General features: G+C 47.9%; 1 protein-coding gene across 20 annotated transcripts in view; it reads left to right on the forward strand.

Annotated features, from left to right (window-relative positions):
• The window catches only part of CAST (calpastatin), a 685,784-nt gene that overhangs the window by 226,517 nt on the left and 435,407 nt on the right, over positions 1-23,860 (forward strand). For 5 of the 20 annotated variants that reach the window (XM_078675416.1, XM_078675424.1, XM_078675425.1 and 2 more), the window contains exon 1: positions 4,408-4,601. The exons of the other annotated variants lie outside the window; for them this stretch is intronic. The gene's annotated coding sequence lies outside the window, so the exon portion shown is untranslated. Of the gene's footprint in view, positions 1-4,407; positions 4,602-23,860 lie in introns of those variants that run through there. 20 annotated transcript variants of the gene reach the window in all.

Raw genomic sequence — 23,860 nt, forward strand, 5'->3', positions numbered from 1 at the left:
TGAAAAACTGGAAATCATGGAGCCCTTATTATCAATAAGGAATTGCTGTCATGTATTCTGACTCATCTCTTGAAATGTGTCCTTCTGGAGAAGCAAGTTATCTAGTTGCCATCTCCTTCCTCATTCCCTCAAACTCCAGTTTCAGCGATACCGGTGAGTGGTCAGAGAATCCATGAGCCATTAATTCAACACCGACAACTTGATGCCCATCTCGATTATGCAAGAAAAATAATCTAAGTGGGAGAAGAAGCAGTGGGCATCCGAATAGAAGGTGTATCCCAGTTCCACAGGATGATGGGCCCTCCGCTCATCTGTCAGGCCCCAGTTATGCGCAAAGAAGGACAGGAGTATGGGTCCATGACTTGCCCACGAACTCGCCGACGAGTGGTCCAGAGCTGCATCACACACCCTGTTAAAATCGCTGCCCTATAATCCACGGAGCATTCGGCAACTCCCTCACCAGGTCCTAGAGTTTGCCAAAAAACTTTGAGGTAAGCGGGGGAGGGGCATAAACACATATCAACGAGAGGGATCACCCATGGAGTGTGCGCGTGATTGCCACAAAGTGGCCCGACCCATCGTGACACACCCTAGAGCCCACCAGAGGGGGGGGGGCTCCGAATGACAATGGCCTTGCCTCTAGATCCCCTATGGAACCCAAAGTGATAAACTTGACTGTAACCCTTACAAGCCAGGAAGGAGCATGAAGTGCCCATCAGGTGGGTCTTCTGAAGTATAACCACATCCGCGAGAGTCACATTGAGCACTGCCCCTCTCTGTAAGGGAGAGGTGTGGTGCAGCAGCCCGCGCGGCTGACTCCGGAGCACGGGCTCACGGTTCGATCGCCAGCAGCAGCTCAGCCCAGCACCATGTGACTCTGGGCAATAGCTCGCTTAATCTCCTTGATGGCCCCCAACTCCTTGAGACTCTTCGGGGTGATTAGTTTGCACTTTACAAATACCGGGTTGCTTAGTTTACTTTACTCTTTATTTTACCCAACATACCTTTGATGTTCCAGGACAGAAGCGCTAGTGTATTTAGGGCTACATGAGTCTTTGATGAGCCAGTCATTTGAAGGAGATCACTCATGACTTTGATGTAACTGTATTGTGTTACTAAATCCTAGATATGTCTCAAGAGCCTGGATGCATTTTCTGTTCCTGAACACAAAACAGAATCTTCAACAAACCCCCATCACCACCCCCCCATCACCACCACCCCTAACACCCCACCTATACTTTGTGAACGGGAAGTACCAGTTTTGGTGAGACTAGGGATTGATGTCAACAGGGCAGTTGTGGGAACAGTATCACCCCTTCCACCCTTTCCCCCTACAAACCACAAACCATCCCTAGAGAATCAACCTAAATGAGGATACAGACCAAGAACAACAGAGCAGAGCATTGAAACAAGTGTGTATCACTCTCAAACAGTGTCCGCCGAGAGCATCATGGTGTAGCAGGCACTACCTGCTGGAGGTTATCAGTGTCCATCTCCTACATCGGGCGAGACCTTTCCAGGGGCCACACAATCAGTACACACCGAACAAGCTCTTCGAATCCTTCCATTCCTTTGTGGGGCCTCCACCATCCCCCTGGGTCTCCCTCCTCCTCTTAGGGAAGAAGCGCCCATTTGACACCCTGGTGGCCTCATCTCAATCCATTCCCTCACCCGCTCAGGAGACTCAACAAACAGGCTCCTGTCTTGGAAAAGTACTTTCAGGCGGGTCCAGAATCGGGCATATATATAAGCCCTGTGTCTCTCAGTTTGGGTTTAGCCTCCCGGAAGGACCGGTGCTGCTGCAGTACCTTCAGAGTATAATCCGGGAAGATCGTCACCGGAGAGGATTGGATAGCCAACTGGCTGGCCTGGCCGGCAGCCCGAGGGACAGCATCTCTGTCTGTATAGTTGAGTACACATACAATGAACGGTCTGGGTGAAGCACCGATCGGATTCTTGGCGATCAATGCCCTGTGCACCTGCTCCACAATGAAGCTTCTTGACGCATCAACCTAGGGGACCGAGCTGTTCAGCCATTCCCATATGAATTTCATTGGTGTGCTGCCCGCCACCCCATGTGGGACACCCACCATGTGGAGATTCTTCCTGCGGGACCTCCCTTCCGCATCCTCAGCACTGGCTTCTAATTGACCCACCAGGCGCTGCTTGGTGACCAGGCGCCCTTCATACGATTTGACGGTGTCCTCAACCTCCAACAGTCTGCCCTCTACCTTGGTCACTCTGTGCGTGGTGTTGCGCAGGTCTTGTCTGATCAGTCAAATCAAAGTCGGGTGGTCACTGTTCCTAAAAAAGAGTGTAGGTTATGGACAGATCAGAAAAGGAACAGTCAACAAGACTGTTTATTGTTGCCCTCACACTTCCCTAGGGATGCCATGCTTTATCATCGGCGGGTGCGTTTCATCGGGCCAGCGTTGCAATACCTACGGGTACTCCAGAGGGTCACTTTGGCAGAGATCTTTTGCTTTTGTTGCCATCTGATGAGTGCAAGGGTTTCAAAGTGGGGTGATTCGTGAGGTGCATTGGTAGTGAGATAAAACTGACTAGGAGATGTCGGGTTTGCTTTTATAATATAGACTCCCCTGCCAGGTTAAAAGACACAAATTGTAGATGCTACTTCTGAGGGTTGGTAATGTGCCCAAGTAGCTAGTGAAACGAGGTGCAGGTCAACATGCTTCGCACCTCCGTGGTCTATAAAAGATCCACAGCGCTTTTTCAGGACCAAGAAAGGGTCATTAAACATAATGCTGTCAATAGCTGTTGTATTGTATTTATATTGCAACATTTAAATACCACTTACGCCAGTGGCGGCTGCTACCTGGAAGCAGCAGTGGGATGGCAAAATTGGGTTAAAAAAATCCACTTACCTCCTGGCCGGCTGCCTCCACCTCTCCTGCGTCCCCTTCCTGGCTTCTTGGGGGCAACAGAAAGTAGGTAGCACCAGGGTTCCAACGCTCCCTGCAGCCAATCACAATGCTGCAATGCAGCGTTGTGATTGGTCTGAGCGATGTGACACGGCGCTCAGCCAGGGGCTGGAGGGGTGGACATGTTCTCCAGTTAGGCTGTAATGCAGCCTGCGTGGAGAATATGCTATGTGCACATGACTGTTTATCACTCATGTTCACATAGGGAGTGCAAACCACTGCTCCCCCTGCTGTGAGAGCAGCCCCGCCCAACAAAGACGCTGCAATGGGAAAAAACTAAAATGATAATAACCTCAAGTTGTTATCATTTTATTTTTCCTTTTTTGACACTGCATAAAGCAGCGGGTGATGTTCCTCCGCCTTAGCGGAGGAGCCACCACTGGCTTATGCCCTGTTTGGCCCTGAATTACTTGCCTCCATAGGTAGTACGCTACACCTTGTAGAACCCCAATACTCCAACAGGACAAGCTACAGCTTACAATTGATTCCTTTAGTGTGTGTTATCTTTTGTATTGATCCTATGAGGGAAGTGTCGCCATTTCATGCATGAGGACAACCAAGTTGTGGTTATCGTTTTAAAGGATACAACGCATAGTAGTGTGATGAATGAAGAGGTGTGAGAGAGGCACTCTCATATTGCCACCTAACATAAATAGTGGGCCATCCATGGTTTCATACTCATCACACAACACGATGTGGCTTATTACATGACTTTGTTTTCTCATTTATAGATTAACGTGTGGATTTCACGATGCACTGACTCTATTGTTAAAGGGGACCAAGTGCAAGACGGCCGCAGATAGCGTTCTGCTCTACTAATGTGCCCATTATAGAAAAACAGTAAAACCGAAGAACGAACTCCCGGCTGTCCTTCAGACTCTCGCTTGATCTGAGTGTGGTTTTTCATCCTTTATTGTTAAAAGAAGTCGAGACATTCCGCGCTGAGACTTGGTTCCTGTGTCCCAGTTCTGCTACAGAACTTCCGTGTTCTTTTTCTCACAGTGGCGTCTGCAGCTGTCAGCCTGGGAAGGTTCATTGCATCTCACACTAGGTATTTTTCCCTTCTTTGCTTTAGCGTAACACTGCTAATGCTAAGCAGCGAAGGCACCTATTCCAAAAATGTTTTATCACTTTTAGTGTTTGCGTGCCGAACTTCATTCCGTTTCTATGAACCAATATTACATTTTGTCATGTACGCATTTATTTGGCGTGCATCTTTTTTAGTCAGGCATTATAATAAGAGTAGGTGACGGGTATTGCGTCGTTCCCAAAAAACAACCACAGAATACGACCGTGTAAGTGCCATGACATGTACATTCTAAGCGCCGCACAATTGCAGGAAGTGACTTAATTCGGTATACATAGGGTTTGTTCTCAGAAACAGATGCGCATATTATTATTATAAACTAGGTGGAGCAGCAGAGGGCCCCGGGTGGGGAGTCGTGACGCAGCGCGGGGCCGGGCCGGGGCGCGTCACGTGTGCCGACAGGAGGGTTGGTCAGCAGAGCACTTCTCCAAACTGAAGTCAGAGCGGGCCGGGGAGGCAGGCACTGCAATGGAAACAACCTAATGCACAGGATCTATATGCTGCAGTGCGTTCAGCCTGGGACTTGGAGAAGGCTGGCTCTGACGCTGATTTTCCAGTAGGGACAAGGCACAGTAAGTACTTGGCATCGAGAAATGCTGCGCCGCAGTTTTACGTTGTCCATGTTCAAATGGATTCTTGCTTTTAACTTTCGGCTCTTCTACAAACGGAGCCGTACGAGCTGCCGGTTCCTGCGGATGTTGGACGCTGCGGGACCTTTCTGTTCCCTGCTCTTGCAGGCTGTTATCAGAGAGGCACCGTATAAACAAACACAGCGTGGGGGAACCAAACACGTCTGCCCTAGAAATATTTCCCTACGATAAACAACTCTGTTCTAGTGCTGGGATTGCCTGCTACTTACACTGTGACGTGCTGCTATTTCGCTGCATTTGTGCTAAACCACGATATGTTGTTTTTCACACTCTTAAAGAGTCATGTAAAGCTTTTCTCGTGCCAGGCAGTTCATGCCGCAGAGCCGTGGCACTCTAGCAGAAAGTTTGGTGTCATGTCAGCACTCAGAGGCTTTTTGCAGGGTGTGGTGAGCTGTGCAGACGGAGCCTTCTGTGCATGTGAAAAGTTCTCCGAGTACCGCCCTGTCCAGTGTGACTCCATGACTTGAGGGCGCCGAGGGTAGTCCCCGCAGAGGCATCAGCTGCCTGTGCTCTGGCCGAGCCTGGAAGTGGTCCAAGCTTCTGTCTGGCGAGACGGCTGGGAGTGCTAAATGAGATGTGCTTTTGTCTAAGTGGCGCAGAGCACTGACGCGCTGACTCAAGTCGTTCGTTGTGCCTCTGTTTGTGGCACTCTAGCAGGAAGCGACGTGTGAGGGACGGAAGAACGTAAACATTGGTCGTGGTTTACCCACGGTGTGGACTTCTAGGCCTCTTAGTACATTTCTCAACTGACTGCGTAATTCAGTTATAAACTGCTGTGAGGGGTGAGCCCGAGAGGAATGGCAAACGTGTATATGTTACCTCTTTCAGGCCTGCCAGTGCTTCCCATGTAAGTTTCTGTTTTGCACATTTACATTATGGACCTTGACAGCTCAGTTCATTACTTGAAACTGATTTATTTTAAAGAGGGACAAATACACGTGCGTCAGGAGGCCAGCCCACACTCAGTGTACCCCCTGTAACCCCCACATGGTCAGCGACTAGCTGCCGCCTCCCCCCCAATCCGGCACCCAACACCCAGGAACGTGGACACGAGACGTGTTTTACTTTTTGGAAGGCGGGCGCTAGTCGCCCGGCCGTATTTATTAAAGTATGAAATTAAAAAAGGTTTTAATTGCATAATCAACAATGAATACAAAAATCAGCAGGACATTCAGTTATACAATTGTTATCAACAAGTTTGAGAGCCTGACCTTAACAAAACTCTAATACAAGTTGTTCCTAGCTTAAACTAAACATCCTACCTTGATTTTTGTACATTTCTGGCCATATGGCAGGGTCACTACCGGTGTCAGGTCCTACAAGCTGCGCCTTCCCCCTAGAAGTGCGCATGCGCAGTGTTACCCCGGGAATTGCCCGGTCTACGCCCCAAACTCCATTTACCCACTAAAGGAGGGCCCTTACTCTGCGCCGGTGGCGTCATGAGTCCACGCGCGCGGGGTGGCTACCAGCCTAAGGAAAGCGTGAACTACTCCTACCCGCGCTCCTTTGCATATTACCTTGCCCCTGGAGTACTGGGAGTGGCCCGCAGGCCCCTCCCCCCGGGCGGGAACCTCCATAGGATGATGCCCGCCCCCTCAGACCTCAAATATGTGCTCACCGATAATGACCTTACCGCATGTCCCATACCTAATAAATACGACGACCTATGGAGAAATTCTAAAGGACAACTACACTGGCTAATAAATAACAGTATCCACGCATAGCTAAAAGGGGAAAAAAGGCCTAACGACACATGGCATAACATTACAATTTGGTTCACTCATGTTACTCAAAATTACAATATCAACGTATAGCTACAAAGGGAAAAAAGGCCTAAAGACACATATCTTCAAATACAGTTCACTTCACACATCACTTTTCTACAAAGGGGAAAAAGTCCTAACAACAGATCACAAAATACAACAACAGCCTACTCTCTACCGCGGTCCATACCTTTGAAACTTACCATTAAACCGGACATAATGCTGCTTAAACTTTGTACCAAGGGATGGTGGGTGGGAAACAAAGAAGCCCCGAACGCGGGGCACAGCGTTCAGCGAGGGAGCGTCCAGGGACAAGGGGGTCTCCTGGGCGCTCCCCACCTCTTATTCCCGAGGGGCCGGGTGGCCCCTCCTATCGCCCGCCCCCCCCGACCCGGAACCAGTCCATTGAATCCGGGTCAGGAGGGGCGCCGGCCAAACGGCGGTGGGCCGCGCCCCAGGGCACGCCCCCACCGTCGAAGGACCCGAGGGGGAGAGGAGGTGAGGCGGTCGCCGCGCCGCAATGCGTGCGGGGGGGCCGAGGGCCCCCCCTTTTCACATGGTCAGCGACTAGCTGCCGCCTCCCCCCCAATCCGGCACCCAACACCCAGGAACGTGGACACGAGACGTGTTTTACTTTTTGGAAGGCGGGCGCTAGTCGCCCGGCCGTATTTATTAAAGTATGAAATTAAAAAAGGTTTTAATTGCATAATCAACAATGAATACAAAAATCAGCAGGACATTCAGTTATACAATTGTTATCAACAAGTTTGAGAGCCTGACCTTAACAAAACTCTAATACAAGTTGTTCCTAGCTTAAACTAAACATCCTACCTTGATTTTTGTACATTTCTGGCCATATGGCAGGGTCACTACCGGTGTCAGGTCCTACAAGCTGCGCCTTCCCCCTAGAAGTGCGCATGCGCAGTGTTACCCCGGGAATTGCCCGGTCTACGCCCCAAACTCCATTTACCCACTAAAGGAGGGCCCTTACTCTGCGCCGGTGGCGTCATGAGTCCACGCGCGCGGGGTGGCTACCAGCCTAAGGAAAGCGTGAACTACTCCTACCCGCGCTCCTTTGCATATTACCTTGCCCCTGGAGTACTGGGAGTGGCCCGCAGGCCCCTCCCCCCGGGCGGGAACCTCCATAGGATGATGCCCGCCCCCTCAGACCTCAAATATGTGCTCACCGATAATGACCTTACCGCCACAGGCCAGTATTGTTAACCGACGATCTGGCCTCCCCCTCTATCCCCTGCCTAAGGACACACTCCTCCTATCCCAGCCCTCTAGCCAAGCCCAGATATTGTCAGACCATAGGACATTACCCTCTTCTGTCAAATGAACCCCGTCCTTCAAGTAATACTTGTGACCCCAGATGCACCCATGAGGTATTGACTGTAACACGGGGGTTCGAAACAACCTATCCAACCGTGTGTTGATCCTCTTTACCGAGTGATTCAACGCCCTGACCGAATGACCCCCCGCCACTGAAGTCGAGGTATGAGTTGTGACCATACTAGCGTGCACCCGGGGCAGGTCCTAGCTATCCAACCCGCTGTTGAGATAATCTCTTCAATCAAGATGCGCCTGCCCAGTGTTGCCAAGTCGTTCTCCCCAAGGTGAAGTATCACCACTGACGGTGGAGACCGCTGGCGTGCTAACAGCCCTTGGAAGAAACCCCTAAACTCGTGAAGACACAACCCACCTCTGCCAAAGAACGTGATATTCAACCCTAGTTGTGCCGCCCTTTCTTTCTTATCACCTGACAGGAATACACATTCCGCTCGCTTCACATATGAATGACCGACAATCCAGACATTGTTCTTTGTTGTTTCCTGTTCGCCGCTCCGTGCCGATGAATCTTGGCGGTGCCTGACGACAAATTCCTCCCCTGCGTAACAGGTCTGAGAAACTGTAAGAGAGCGGAAAGAGACCAAGCGTGAGTGACAAGTAATCATAGCATGTCAATCCGAACATAACGTTTATAGCAGTCTGATGACCACCTTCCAATTGTCTTCACTCTTTCCACCGGGAGGCCCCCCGCCACCGCCTCAGTTGCTGCCCCAATCCTGAAGGAATGAGATCCAAAATCTCTAGGGTCAAGACCTGCTTTTGTAACCCCTATTTCGAACACTCTCCTGAATTGATACCTGGTCAAGGGGCTCCCGTCGGCGTGACAGAGCAACGCCCTGCCTGCTGAACCGACCATCCGTCCCATGAGTGCTTCTACGTGCCTCACCGGGCAGCACGGGTTGGCGGGTGCCCGTTGCAGAACTATGGTGTGACCCCTAGCTTCTTGATCGGTCTTTGATTTCTGGATAATCACCCACATGGTGTCACCCCTTATCGTCACCCCAGCCTTCTGCAAGCCACCTAATATGTCAGACTTGGATCCTGCCACAAGTTCACTAATTCTCAGCGCCCCATAAAATGCCAGGGAGAATGCCGCCTTAAAAAGAAGCACTTCCCACTCCGAGTTACAAACAATCTCCAGCGTGCCCAGTAAGGCTGTTAGCCGGGCCAACCCCATGGGCTTCCTCTTATCCTTCTGGTGTCCCTGAATACGGCGCCATCCCCTTAAAGCCTTGCGTATCATAAAGGTATTAGTGGGATCCCTGAAGCCCCTAGCTTGAGCGAAGAATGACACTGCTGCCCTATGTCTGGTCGCCGCTGCCACTGAGCGCCCCTCTTCGTGCATCCATTCCAAATAGGCTGCAAACCCATCCTCCTTCGCCCAAAGCACTTCCCACTGTGGCCCCAAGAAAGAACAATAAGACAGAAACGCCCCTTCGTAAGCCGTCTTGGTCCTGGGGGCTAGGCTAGCGACCACGAGGTCCTGTAATCTGGGGCACCAATCTGCCAAAGTACAGCTGGGAAGTGTGCTGGCGAGGGGTCTGCTGTGGGGAGATGTTCCCTGAAAACCTGCATTTTGAAGCGAGAAAGGGAGTCAGCAGCATTGTTTAAAACACCAGGGACATGTTTGGCTCTAAAATTAGCATTCAGTTTAAGGCACCGCAGAACAATTTCTTTGATCAGACGAAGTATGAAAGGACACTGCGCCCCCTGCTGATTGATACATTCCACCACTGTCATGTTATCTGACCAAAACACCACTGATTGGTTACATAGGTGTTCGGGCCAAACCATCAGTGCCACCCATATTGGAAAAAGTTCCAGGAAGCCAATGTTGCTGAGCAAGCCCCATGTGTTCCATTCTTCTGGCCATTGTTGAGCGACCCACCTATTCCCTAGGATGGCACCAAAGCCCACACTACCGGCCGCATCAGTCCATAATCCCAACTCCGCCGATGTCGTGAGCGGGCCGGGCCAGACCACCCTACCGTTAAAATCTTCCAGGAATGCCATCCAAATGAGCATATCCTGGCGAATTTCAGACGATAGGCGCGTGCGGTGGTGCTTTTCCTTCAGCCCCCTCATCGCATGCGCGATGGAGCGAGAGAAGGGGCGAGCCATTGGGATGATTCTTAGTGCGAAATTCAATTGCCCTACCACCTCCTGTAATTGCTGCAAAGTGACCTTCTCCTTCCGGAGGCATAACTGTAGCGATGCCTTGAATTTGCACACCTTGTCCCTGGGTAGTCTACAACATCTCTCCATTGAGTCAATCTCGATGCCCAGAAATTCCAAGCAGGTGGTCGGGCCCACCGTCTTCCCAGGCGCAAGCGGGACCCCAAAAGCCCGCATGAGCACGCAAAATTCCTGCAATGCCAGTGCGCACTCCTGAGAACCCGCTGTACCGAGGAAGAGGAAATCATCTAAGTAATGCATGACCCTTTGATGGCCCGTCACTTGTCTCATGGCCCATTCAAGAAATGAACTAAACATCTCAAAGTAGGCGCAAGAAATAGAACAACCCATAGGCATGCATTTGTCCATGTAGAACCTATCCCTAAAGGTGAAACCTAAAAGATGCTGGTCCGCCGGGTGGACTGGGAGGAGGCGGAAGGCGGATTCTATGTCTGATTTCGCCATCAGCGCCCCGGGTCCAGTGGCCTGCAATAAGGTAACAGCCTGATCAAAAGAGGCGTACTTAACACTACAGATACCTTCGTCAATGGCATCATTCAGTGACGCCCCCTTTGGCGCTGACAGGTTATGAATCAATCTGAATTGCCCCTTCTCTTTCTTGGGGACAACTCCCAGTGGGGAACACACAAAATTGGGTACTGGCACTGCGGGAAAAGGGCCAGTTATCCTGCCTAAGGAAAGCTCTTTGTCAATTTTGGCGGCCACAACAGCCGGATTGTGTTTGACTGATAATTGATTTCTACAGTGCGCACTGCCTGTGTATCCCCCGGCCGGGATCCTAAAACCTTTAGAAAAACCTTCCTGGAGTAGGGTGGCCGCTTTGTGGTCAGGGTATCTGTTCAACAATGGAATCATTGCCACCACATCCACTGGAGTGGGGGGGCGTAACTTGTCTGACTTATAGTGGCTTTCCCCTACCCCTCTGTCCTGTGTTACCTTGCTTGGACCTACAGGTAGTTTCTGGATGAGAGGGGTGCCCACAGGAGGAACATGCATGCCTAAACTTACACGCGGCCCTTGCGCAGGTACGCCTATTAAAATCCCAGCACACCCCTTTCTTCTCTGGCCCACCTGCCCTAAATTTCCCAGGTATTTCACTCGTTTGGGGGGGCCGAAAGGGCTGCTGCGGTCTATTGAACGCCTTGACCGCACCGAACTGAGGGGGCGGTGCAGTGTCAGAGAACTGTTTGTGCCAAGCCATGGAATCTACCGAGTCCCATGGCAATGATCTATTGAATTCCAATGCCTTCCTAAAGTTGACATCATAACCCTTCCATGCTTCCCCAGAATACTGTTGACTCCACCCCACAATCCTGCTCGAGTAGCAAGCCAATGCAGCCTGCAGATCTGGAGGACGCTCAGCCTTAACTGCAGTGAAAACAGCCCATGCTTGCATCCAATTATTGAGATTTTCCTCAACCCTGAATCTAGTACACTGCGCCCTCCATTCACTTGGGAGCATCCACTCTTTCAGTGCTTTTGCCTGCTCCATTTCCCTATTATCCAACAATAAAGAGTAAATGTACACGTATTTATCAGCCCAAATCATTTCTTTCACAGCTAAAGACACATGCTGAGCTAGATTTTCGCTCCTGGAAGGTATCACACCGTCCCCCAAGAGCGGCAATGCCACTTCCTTACCAAGTGCGGGCACCGGGGGCGGCTGCCCTCTTACTCCGTCCAGCTGGGGAACACTTGGACCTGCAAGGGGAGAAGAAATTGGCAATGCAACACTGTCGGCGACCGGTGCCGATCTGATTTTTTCTACAAACCTTGCCGCCTCTGCCGCATGGTCTGCAGAATTCGGGAAGGCTCCCCCTTTTTGGAGCCATGGCATCATGGCCGTTAACTGAGTCAACAATTCGGGTGGCATTGAATCTACATTACCCCCCGGGACAACAGGTACCACTGGGGTTATGCCCAGTGGTCCTGGTCCAGCTGGCAGGGCGGGCGCCGGGTGTGGCCCGCCTGTACCCGGGATTGTGGGCACCGGTGCGGGAGCAGACCCAGCGTCTACTGGTTGACCTGCCGGCACCGGCACCACAGGGGCAATGGGTGTAGGCACATGCGGGGGTGGGACCACCGCGGGCGGTAACGGGTCCACTGGGCCTGGGGTGGGGACCGCCTCCTTGGGTCGTTTGGACCTAGGTTTCCCTTGCGGGGTGACAAATTCCCCTCTTGGCACTGGTGCCACCCTCTTGCGGATCGGTCTCCCGGACGGGCCCGGTGCCTCGCCCTCTCTATCCTCCAACCGAGCTTCCCGCTCCTTAATTTGTCCTAGCTGTTGCTTAATGTCGCTCATCTCCCGCATCATAGCCCGCATCATAGCCTCCATGTTGGACCCCCTTTTTCCACCCCTTGGACCTGGCATGACGCCTACCCCAAAAAACACCCGCTGCCTACTTAGTTCCCAACAGGTCAACTGTGTGTACCTTTCAGATGGAGGGTCACCAGGGGGCTTTCAGCACCATGCAACGGCGACCGCAACACTAGCGGCTTGTCCGCTTATGTAAGGGGGTGAGTAAACCTAATGTAGACCCACCCGGCGGCCACCAGGAGCGATGAATGCTAGCCCCCCGTACCCCTCTTACCGACCAGTCACTCGTCCTCGCCTGCGATAATGATCTGCGGCCCCTGCTCACACCACGTTGCGTGTTGGATGCTCTTCCGTCCTGTCCGCTAGTGAATGGCCCCAATAACGTAGTTAAATTGCCTGGAATTAAACAATTATGTTATCACCGTGTACAATGAATTTAAAGAAAAAACACTGCAGTGTAAGGTTGGAAAATAATTAGCTAGCCATAAACATTAATCCACTGTCTTAAAACTGTAAAATCATTCAGCTGCCTAATTTATAAGCACTAATTCACTTTTGTTACAAAATTGCAATGCTTTCACTTCTTACTACCCATTTACCCTTTAGATGGGTCTCCCAACCAGTTCCTGCAATCAGTTTGCAATAGTACAAATTCATGCAATATTTAAAGATCAGAAAACATCCATTCACTTTCTTTCCTAAATATACACAATTCTGGGGCCTGATTTATAAGGTCATTCGCAATTCTTTTACCTCTAGATACCCTTAACGACTGGAAAACACAAAATGATTATACTTTCAATGGGGTCTCCCCTCCAGGCGCTGCCCTGGTCGACCCTGCTTCGCTTGCAATAGAAACCAACACACCTAAGAGATCCACGAGCACACGCGGCCCTTGTCGTGCGAACAATGAACTTACAGGGAGCCCCGGGTCTCCCAATAGTACGGATGCAGCCTTTTTGGCGGTAAACTGGACCCGCGCTCTATTTATTAAAGCCAACAATTAGCCCCGGGTCTCCTGAGCGTACGGATGCGGCCTGTATTGCGGTAAATTGGACCCCGCGCTCTCCTTATTAAGGCCGGTCCACCGCTTGTCCCTGCGCCCGTCTCGAAAATACCTTATGCGGACGCCGTACGCGCCGCTTTAACTACTACCGCTTCTGGGCAAAGTAGCTCTGCTCCCTCCCGTAGGCGCCGCTTCAGAAACTCCACCAAGCTTGGACAAGGCGCCTCGGCTCCCGCTTCCTCCGCTGCCGACTCGCGACCCTGCTAACCTCCCTGCCGGATTCACCACACGACGCGGCTGGCTCTTGGCTCGACGCGATCTGAAAAATAAAAAGCGGGAAACAAATCAATAAAACAAAGAAGCCCCGAACGCGGGGCACAGCGTTCAGCGAGGGAGCGTCCAGGGACAAGGGGGTCTCCTGGGCGCTCCCCACCTCTTATTCCCGAGGGGCCGGGTGGCCCCTCCTATCGCCCGCCCCCCCCGACCCGGAACCAGTCCATTGAATCCGGGTCAGGAGGGGCGCCGGCCAATCGGCGGTGGGCCGCGCCCCAGGGCACGCCCCCACCGTCGAAGGACCCGAGGGGGAGAGGAGGTGAGGCGGTCGCCGCGCCGCCATGCGTGCGGGGGGGCCGAGGGCCCCCCCTTTTCATTTGTGTGGCACGAGAGCTCAGAGGAAAGGTTGGTTTGTCCTGCCTCTGCGAACATTGTTAGGTGATTCATGCACAGCTTTAGCTTTGAGTCACACATACAATGGTAAAGGCCACCATCGTGAGTCTCTTCCCTGTTCCTCGAGTGCCGAATGTGACTGCCCATGTTAACTCTGTTTGTACGTTTATGCAAGGCTGCTTGGCAGTCCTGTGCCCAGGTACCAAAGGTGAGACTGGACGTGACTCCATTGGCCAGGGTGCAGGTACTTGGTTGGAGACCGCAGCTGGCCCTCTAAAGCCTTATTGACAGGGTAGTTTGGAGGGGGTGAGGAGGCTGAGACTGGATGCAGTGTAGCACAGTTCTTGAGTTTCAATGCAGAAGGTATTTCCAGCTAGAGTTGCTACCAGTGAAAACATTAAATATATATATATTTATGCATAACACTAAAGTAAAAACAAATGATATCAAGCAACACGCTCATTAAAATCACAGGACATCAGCAATTAATGCAAAGTAGTAGTATCATTGAGCAGCCACAAATACGAATCCTGATCATTTTAATGAGCATAGTAACTGCTGTTTGTGATCGAGTGGCCTTCATTAGATGAATCACAGCATTTTTCTTAGGAAGAAAAAAATAACACTATCCTTACTGAGTACCAAGCCTGCCACCAAAAACTATACCTCCTGCTACACTGTTGTTGATCAACAGTTGCACGAGATTACAGGTAAACTTACAATCACAATACAATGACCTGTAGACAACCTGTGGGAAGATTCTCCGTGTGTGCTTTCAATATATTTTTTCCAGGAAATCTGCTCTGCCTTCCAATTTTGTGTTAGGGTTTTCAAAGTATCTTAAAAACTCAAAAGTTGTAGCTATTGAACCTCAATAGTTGCTGGTTATATTGGGTCAATGTCTCCACATCCAGGAAGGAAAAGCCGTAATACAGAAGGAAACAGACTGGGTTCTTACCTTTGCACGACCATAGGATTGTGGACCCTGCAAAGCCAAGGGGACACAAATACCAGTTAGGAGTTTCTTCAAGCTCTGGATTTGGCTAGGAAACAAATAAGCACTTCACTAGACTCCTACATAGCCATGAGTTGTGAGTTGAACCCAGCAACTGGGTTGCAGGCCATTGAGAATAGTAGTGGGCTTATGGTTTTTGCCCGCTGGCCTGATCTAGTAGTTACCAAAAAAGGGCAACATTAGCATGTCCTGCAGAGTTGAAGCAAGTAATTCTGGGCAAAGGGAGGGAGTTTGCTTGCCTGGCAGAGTCACCATCTAGCTCACCGTTACCTGCAGCATCTCTTTGCAACCATCCTCTCTTCTACTCGTACACGGTAAAGAGGGAATCTTGGTTCTCTGTGTAATCATTTGTAGACACTTTGAGTGGGCCATGGGCTTCCACCTTGGTGAGATCAACAGCAGAAGCAGGTTAATATGCAAGCAGAACTCCATCAGGGAACTGGAGTTTGCCCCAACCTTCAGGAAATGACAGTTTTAGGTTCAACAGTGAAAACGTGGAGTGGAATGGTCTATCCAAGTCGATGTGGCAGTGGTGCTTCAAAGTAGAGCTCCATCTTATGTTCTCGCGTCTTGGTGAGTGGGCAGCTTTCCACTGCCTGCCTGATCTGAATGCTCCTAAAGTGTTCCCACAGGCTGGTGTGGCTCGGCAGAGTCACTTACTTTGGTAGTCACAGACACTTTTTATGGAGTGATGCTGAATGCCTTGAACTGCACAAACTTCAGACTCTGAATAGAAGAACCTTGATAAAGATTCATCTCACCCAATGTCAGTGCTTCTTCTGCGCCCACTTACCACGGTGTGTTTAGGCTCAACGGCTTCAACTACAGGCTTCTTGCAGCTGGTTGTCAAATTGCTAAGCCAAAAGTATGTGTGCACCACTCCTAGTGCATATGGTCTGACACTGGGGTGATGACACGCAGCTCTTAACCCTACTTAAGGGTTTGCCCCACGGCCAGAAAGACCTACAAGTAATTTGGGATTCCAGAAGAGGGAGGCAGGGCAAAAATGCTGTCTGAGCATCTTACTGCTCTCAGAGGTCATTTGGTGAGCTCTCCGGTCCAGCTGTGTAATATGGATCCACACTGGACTCTGGCATAGCAGAACAGACTTCTCTATATCTCAGAAATCCGGCAAAGGCAGAGCGGTCCAGGACTGTGTCAGTCAATGGACACCAGCAAGGCCCTCCATAAGGAAAAGTTGGCATTAATATCGTGATCATTTGAAGTTTAAAGTGTACCGACAGTAAGCTATTAATGGAGTAACCAACACCCAACTTAACAACAAAGTTACTTCAGTCTTGGCTTGTAGGCAAGAAGAGACGATTTGAGCAGATTAACCCTGGTGCAAGGGGACGGGTTTGTTTGCTGAACGTCGGTCCAACAGGAGTAGCCACTCCCAGACAGGCAACATGATTTCTTACCATGGTAGGCAGCTTGAAGTAGTCTTCTTTTGTGAAGATCACAATTGTGAGGTACTTTGGTCTGTTACAAGGCACCCACTTAACATACCATCATCTCTATTCACCTCATTTAGGAAGTCTGTGGCACCTGCAGACAGTTGCAACTGCATTTATAAGTATAATTACATATCTTATACAAATCCACTATGTATTGCAAGCAAATATTCTATTTATTCTTTAAAAAAAAAGTGAAATATACCAGGTACACCGACTCGTGGACATGCTTTGTATTCTCTTGTTTGACACTATCAGAATCAACACTCTGGGAGAACTACTGCAACTGGAGAGAGGTGAAACATTTTCTCTGGCCCAGTTTATAAGTAATCAGTTTTCTTAAGGAAAACTGCCAGCTTACATGCTTATGTTGAGTCTGACTATTCTAGTGTATGTACACCCTTGCTGGTCTAACATGAGTTAGGCTTTGCGCATACCACCAATGTGATGTACACATGATGGAAGAATTCGAAATTAAAGATACAAGAGCTATGTGGACTTTAGACCTCGCTTATTTAAGAGGTCATGGCGTACCTAAGTGGTTTTAACCTCTGGTCCAGGGACCCCTCGGGGGCCCCGAAGGCTACTCAGTGTGTCTGTGGCTACTTAGAAAATGAAATATTATTAACAGAACAATAAAATGTATGTATATGAAAAACCAAAAATTTAAATTGACATTTTTAAAACGCTCTGTAAATGTGAAAGAATTTGAAATTGGAGGCGAAAAATTAAGTTAGTATCCTTCGATTGATTTGTGGGAGTAATGCGAGTGCATCAAACACAATATAGTATGGGCGATGAGTAGCCTAAACTGAATTGTTAACCTTCCCATTAAGATTCATCATTAAAATCTTCGCTGCTATTATGGCAACTAGGTTGGGGAGGGTGGCAAGCTCTTTAATTCAGGAAGACCAAAAGGGCTGTATTAAGGGCAGACATTTATCTGACCTCAAGCAAGATCTGGTTGGGGTGATCGACATCGCTACCACTTTTTCTTTGCCTTTGGCTGTCTTTACGCTGGACGCGACTAAGGCCTATGATAGGGTCAATTGGTCCTATTTGGCTGCAGTCATGGAGAAATTCAATCTGCCCGAAAAATTCTGGCGTATGATTTCACTCATATATAAGGCCCCGACGGCAAGGCTTTATGTAAATAATTCCCTAACAGAGCCTTTTGAAATTTCAAGAGGCACAAGGCAAGGCTGCACGCTTTCTCCCCTCCTCTTCAACCTCTATATTGAACCTTTTGTACAGATTCTTAAAGAGGAGGCTAATATACCATCATTTAGCTTTGGAGGGTGGGATAAGCGGGTAGCTTTATATGCCGACGATATCCTCATTATGACATCAAATTTAGATCTGGCCGCTCCCTCAGTGATCAGGAGGGCTGAGGAGTTCGGCAAAATTTCCGGATATAACATAAATTCCGAAAAAACGGAAATTATGGCTTGGAATACTCCTAACACTCGGGTGGAGGTGGTGTCCTCTATGCGCTATCTTGGTATTACAATAACCCAAGACATAAGCAAAATCGCCACTTACAATCTCGAGCGAGTACACAAGGAATGTCCAAAACAACTCAAGGCATGGAACCATCTCCCGCTATCTATCTTTGGGAGGACTAACCTTATAAAAATGTCTATCCTGCCTAAATATACCTTTTTTGTTTAACTCTATCCCTATGGCCTTTGATATCAAACAGATATCTAAATGTCAACAAGAATTAAACTCTTTTATTTGGAGGAATGGAGCCACGAGATTGGCTTGGAAAAAGCTGAGGAGAAGGAGAGAAAAAGGAGGGCTAACATCACCAGTGTGAAGAGAATCCCAGGACGTCTACTGTACACTGTGAACAATCGGGACGGATCAGTAATCAATTAGGAAAATCAAACAATTTAACACTATATAAAATATAATTCTTTAATGAATTTTGGTTAAAAAACAACATTTAAAATATGACCACGAGGTCGAACCACATAATAAGAGTAAAAAATAATTCGATGACATACAGTTCTAATAATCAAACAACATAAAATTCATAATCAATACATGAAAATTGGACACAAAAATACATTTAGTCCGTCAAATATTAAAAAGAAGCATAAGAACTCGACGCGCGTTTCGGCAGTAACCCGCCTTCTTCAGGAGACATAGAATAAATCCTGAAAATACATATATAAGAAAAAAATGTCTATTAGAATACAATGCACATATTAACATACCAAAACATGACATTCCTTACTATCACACTGATCCTCCATAACAATTTGTTCACTCAGTGGCAATGATTAGCGAAAAGATATCTATCGATTGTACAGTACCTAAACTAGCTAAAACTGTTCATAGTTTGATCCTTCATATCAGGTCTCGGCCTGACTCCAAGAGAGACATAACTGATAGCCTCTTTTTAGACTGCTATATATTAGCTATATTTAAATGTTACACTGTTTCACCCCCTTGGTGGAGGTTGAAAAAAGTAGATTGATTCATCATATGTTATATACAAGTTGTAGACATCAACTTATGCTTACAGTACATGAAAAATTACTTACAAACATTGGACGCTCTATCCATACAGTAACAATATTGAGAGGTGACACTTTCGTAGTCTGGATGGAATAGGTTTAATTTCAAGGAGAAGATAGTCCTGATAATCTAAGAGGAAACATGATTTAAATAGTACAACACTTAAGATATAATTAATTAACCTCTGATTCAATGGGTCAGACATACTGCACAAGACATGTGGGTAGTTATAAACTGATAAAGTCTGTAGTTTCTGGCATAGTATATTGCTGGCTAATTTGATAGACTGTTAAGGATGTATAATCATAAAGTAACCGCGTTGGTGCATGGCAGTCAAAACAGGTTCTGGACCAGATATGGTTTAATATAATTTTCAAGTACAGTCATATAACTGGTGGACAAGTCGATACGAACCGTATTCAAAAAATATATATATAGGGGGATATATATATAAATAAGGGGAAAGGGGATATCAAAGGTAACCGTTCAAATTTATAGTTATGTACATATCCACAATAGATAGTGTGTATTACTGAGATCCTAATACAGCTCTACAGCGGTGATCACAATGATACTGGGGGGACAAAAAATAGGAGCGTGTGAAAAAGGCCAGGGGGTCCTTGTTTTCCTCACCGGGCTAACATCACCAGACATCCAATATTATGCTTGGGCTTTCCAACTATCCTATTCAAGAATGCTCCTAAAAACACCAGTGGATAACCCTAGGGGGAGGATGTTTCGAGCTATGTTGGAGGGGTCTGATCTTCCATCTTACGGCTTCCTTTTTAAGTTTGGGGACCAGAAATTTTTTAAAAAGATAAAATTAAAAATTCTTCAATTGTTGGCCGGTAATTGGTCCACAATTAGAAAAACGAACAGGGATGAGCTACTTTTCCAACTTAGCACCCATGTGGGACTCGGCAGGCACTCCTTTGTGTCTTAAAGACAGGCTGGCATGTCCAATAAAGGAAGCCGGAATTTTTAATTGGGGAGAGCTGATAGCAGGAGGCTCAATGATTCCACGGGAGGCTTTGCGGGAGAAAGTCGGGCCAAGCTTATCTAGCTTTAAATACATACAGTTGACCAGTTGGGCTCAGGCATTGACAAGGAAGGGAGTCCCCCTGGGAAATTATAGCAACTTAGAACATTTATTGGTGACAAGGCCAGGGGGGGGAAAGGAGGTTGCATGTTGGTACTGGGCGATCCTGGAGGAGATAGACGAGGACACCAATCTCCCGTAGGTGTTATGGGGTAGCAATGTGGGTGAACAGTGCCAGCATTTGTGGCTGAACTCCTTTAGCCTACTGTATAAAATTGTAAAGCCAGCTTGGCTGAGGCAAAACCACCTATATACTTTACATCGAGCATATCTGTCCCCCCAAAAGCTAGCAAAATTCCAGCCAGGGAAAAAATGTAACAAATGTGATCTTGCAGAAGCCTCAGATGTGCACATGTTTAAAGAGTGCCCAGCCATTAGCCGCTTTTGGGAAGAGGTGATGGAAGCCCTATCCTCTATTCTAAACACCACTTTGATCAGTACTCTCCCTTTGATTATCTTTGGGATTGATGAAAACATCTTAGGACATGCCAGATCCTTCCTGTTTTTTGCAATTCTAATGGCAAGGAGACAGATCTGCAGGTTTTGGGTGGATACAGCCCCTCCAACATAGTAGACTTGGCCAGATCCTGCAGTAGGAAAAAAATTGCTTTTTGGGAATATTTGATACAGTGGAAGTAGGTTTCAGGGTTTTATTTTTGGTTTTTTTTTTCTTTCTTTCTTTTTTTCCCCCGCCCGGGTCCTATGATTATGCCAGCTTCCCTGCTCCATGGACCTATAGCCAGGGTCTTCTCCAATTTTCTGGTCCAACAGGCTGAAATATGCATAGATGGAGTTCTTTCAAGGTCACCCTATCTGTGTGTGGTTTTCTCCTTCTTCCGCCAATCTGATACTCGTTTTTTGTGCAATTGTCTGATGCACACTATGGGTTCTGGTGGGCAAGACAAGGTAGCACAAAATGGTGTTTGGTGATTTTTTTTTTAGCACACATAAGGGTTCGGCAAATGAGGACAAAAAAAAAAAGATTAATCTTTTTTTATATTTATTTGGGAATTAAATAAAATATTTCACCAGTTATCTATTTGTTTGATGAATGCTTGTTTCTGTATTGTTGTGTATTGTTTTGCATGTCCAATCATCAAAAAGGCTTATGGCAGGGTCCCCGGCTGTAAATAATGACTGTGGGGTCCTCGAATTCCAATAATGATTCAGTGGGACTCCCTGGGCTTCAGTAATGGTTAAATGTGGTCCATAGAAGTCAAAAGGTTACGAACCACTGGGGTAGCTAAAGCAAAGCGTTTAGCAGTTTCTGGCAAAGGCTATGACTCCTATTAAACTTGTATATGGAAAGCATTAGAACCTACATTGTTCTACTAGAAATCACTAACCAAAATGCGTGACCCTATCTGTGTCCTACTTGTAAAAATGGCAACAGTCCTGTGCTCGCTGCGTCACTGCATTCAAGCTAGCCTGGCTGATGAGGGGTGATACCCCAAAAACGGTTCCAGGATGCTTGTTTCTGGTACAAGGAGGACCTGGCTTGGCAGTTCAGGCTGGAGTGTTCCGATGAGGAGCAGGACCAAGACTGATTTGCATATGGCTGGGTTCAAACTGGGGTAGCATGGTGGGCAAAAAAACAATGGATTAAACCCAAATCTGTTGACAGGAGATGACTGTTTGCATTGTTCAGCATTACGTCCACCATCTAGGGGTAGCATATATTTTTGAATGATACAAATCTGTTGTAAGAATACCAAAATAGCCTTTGTAGTCCTGCTCATTTTGAAAATTTGGAAAACCAGCATTGTCAAAGTCAATAGTCTATGTGAGCTATTGGCTTTGGCAATTATTTTTGCCAGTTCTGGATAGCAGTGTGGCTGCAGTGCAGCATGGCTAAAAAAATTTTTTTTAAAGTTCGATGATGCTGTAGGAAACCTGGGGAAAACGGGCAAGGCCCATATTCATTGCCTGGTCACTTAAGCTTTTTTTTCTTATGTAAACCTTGTTTCCATTGTCTCAACATGTCTGTATGCACAGTGAGATGAGCACTTGACTGTTCTTTTCGACTTTTAAGGAATTTGAAAACAGTTGTCAGGTGGTATGTTTGAGAATATAGTGCAAAGAAGGCATAATATGCCAATCATTCTAGGTACAAATTTCGAACTGAAAACGCACATATTCAAAACTCCTTACTACGCAGAAACATAGTGCATGCTGTATTTTGCTTCAGAGGTGTTTTTGAATACCAGGGACAGAATTAACCCTGGGCGGAGTTCGAAAACTCCGCCTAGCTACGTGGAGTTCCGCGAGCTGCAGAGTACATTACCTAGTGCCGTTCGCACTGATTTTTAGGGCTGCGTGTTTGTCACGCTCTGTAAAATCAGCGTGAACAGCATCCTGCGCAGCGCAAGGGGGATCTGTTTCTTTCTGCCGCTCGAGTAGAAGTTCTACTCGAGAGGCAGCTTAGCTTCCTCAGCACGAACGGAAGGTTTCTCAACGTGAGCGGTAGCGACCATTTGCAACCACCTGCGTTGAGAAATCTCGCTAGGAAGCATTTTAGCGTTGGAAACTCCGGAGCTCAAAGTGTGAAAAACACAGTGAGTTGAGTTCACAACCCAGGCAAAATGCCATTCTTTTTGGAAACGTGTTATCTTAGGTTTACTAAACCTTATTGTTTTACAAGAATTATTACAGTGTATAGCAAAGGCGCAGATCTGTTCAATAAAGTGATGTTGCCCATTAAATATAGGAACTTCTCTACAAGGAATGGTATGGTAATTATCTTTCCTTTACTGCATATTGTTTAAATAGTATGTATCTGCTTTTTCTGAGTGCACTTTAAAGTAAAATAATGTATGTTTTGTCAAAGATTTCCTGGTATTTAGAAAGATTGGCTTCTTCTTACCATGAGGAGGTCACTATCCGTATAGATATGATAGCGAATGTAAACGCCTCCTGTACCTACCCTGGTACATTGGGATTGGGATTTCATAATGTCCTCTAGTACTGCCACCTATAAGCAGTTAAAGTGGAAAGCCATCTTCCTCTTCATTTCTTGCCTCTAGATAGAAGCATTCAAGGGAATGCTTCATGCCAGGCAGATGCTCTGTGGAACTGAGACGTTCCAGCCATAGAGATCTGAAAAGCCACGGCCAGTGGAGGGAGTTGCGGTGGCGCAGAGAGGCGGGGCGGGGAGGGGCAGGGTGGGGGGTGTAAAAACCAGAATATGGATAATTGCAGGTAAGTAAACAATTTAATTAATAAAATGAATTTCGTAGCGTGCCCTACATCGATACGATGCAGGGCACGCTCCCCCGCCCCGCCTCTCTACCCCACCGCAACTCCCTCCACGGGCCCCGGCTGGATCTGAAGCCCAAAATCCTAAGACTTGCTACAAGGAAACCATCATCCCATGATTCTGTGAAAGACCCGGGGTTTCCCCCATCTATGGGGGCTGCTCCATGCTTTCTCAGGCTGACATGAGTGACACACTCCGTAGTTGTATTTCTGAGGTCTGCTTGGTTAGGTTAGAGTTACATTCTACTTAACTCTGGCAGCCCCCAAGGCTAGGCACTCTAGGTGTTTCCCCTATGTTATGCCACTAGAGTAGACAACACTGTGCTCTGTAATCAGACTTACATTGACAATGCTGACTCCTCAGATCTCTTTGCTCTCATCCTATGGGCTACACCTTCTAGAACGAGGGGCCGGATCCTCCTCGCCAGGGCCACCGCTTCTGAACTAGATAAGACGTGGCCCAGGCTGTGGTCTCTGATGAATCTGGTTTGCTTTGCCCACAGAAACAAGAATGAATCCTTCCACTGCCTC

Source organism: Lissotriton helveticus, chromosome 2_1 (genome assembly GCF_964261635.1).
Source record: "Lissotriton helveticus chromosome 2_1, aLisHel1.1, whole genome shotgun sequence".
NCBI lineage: Eukaryota > Metazoa > Chordata > Amphibia > Caudata > Salamandridae > Lissotriton > Lissotriton helveticus.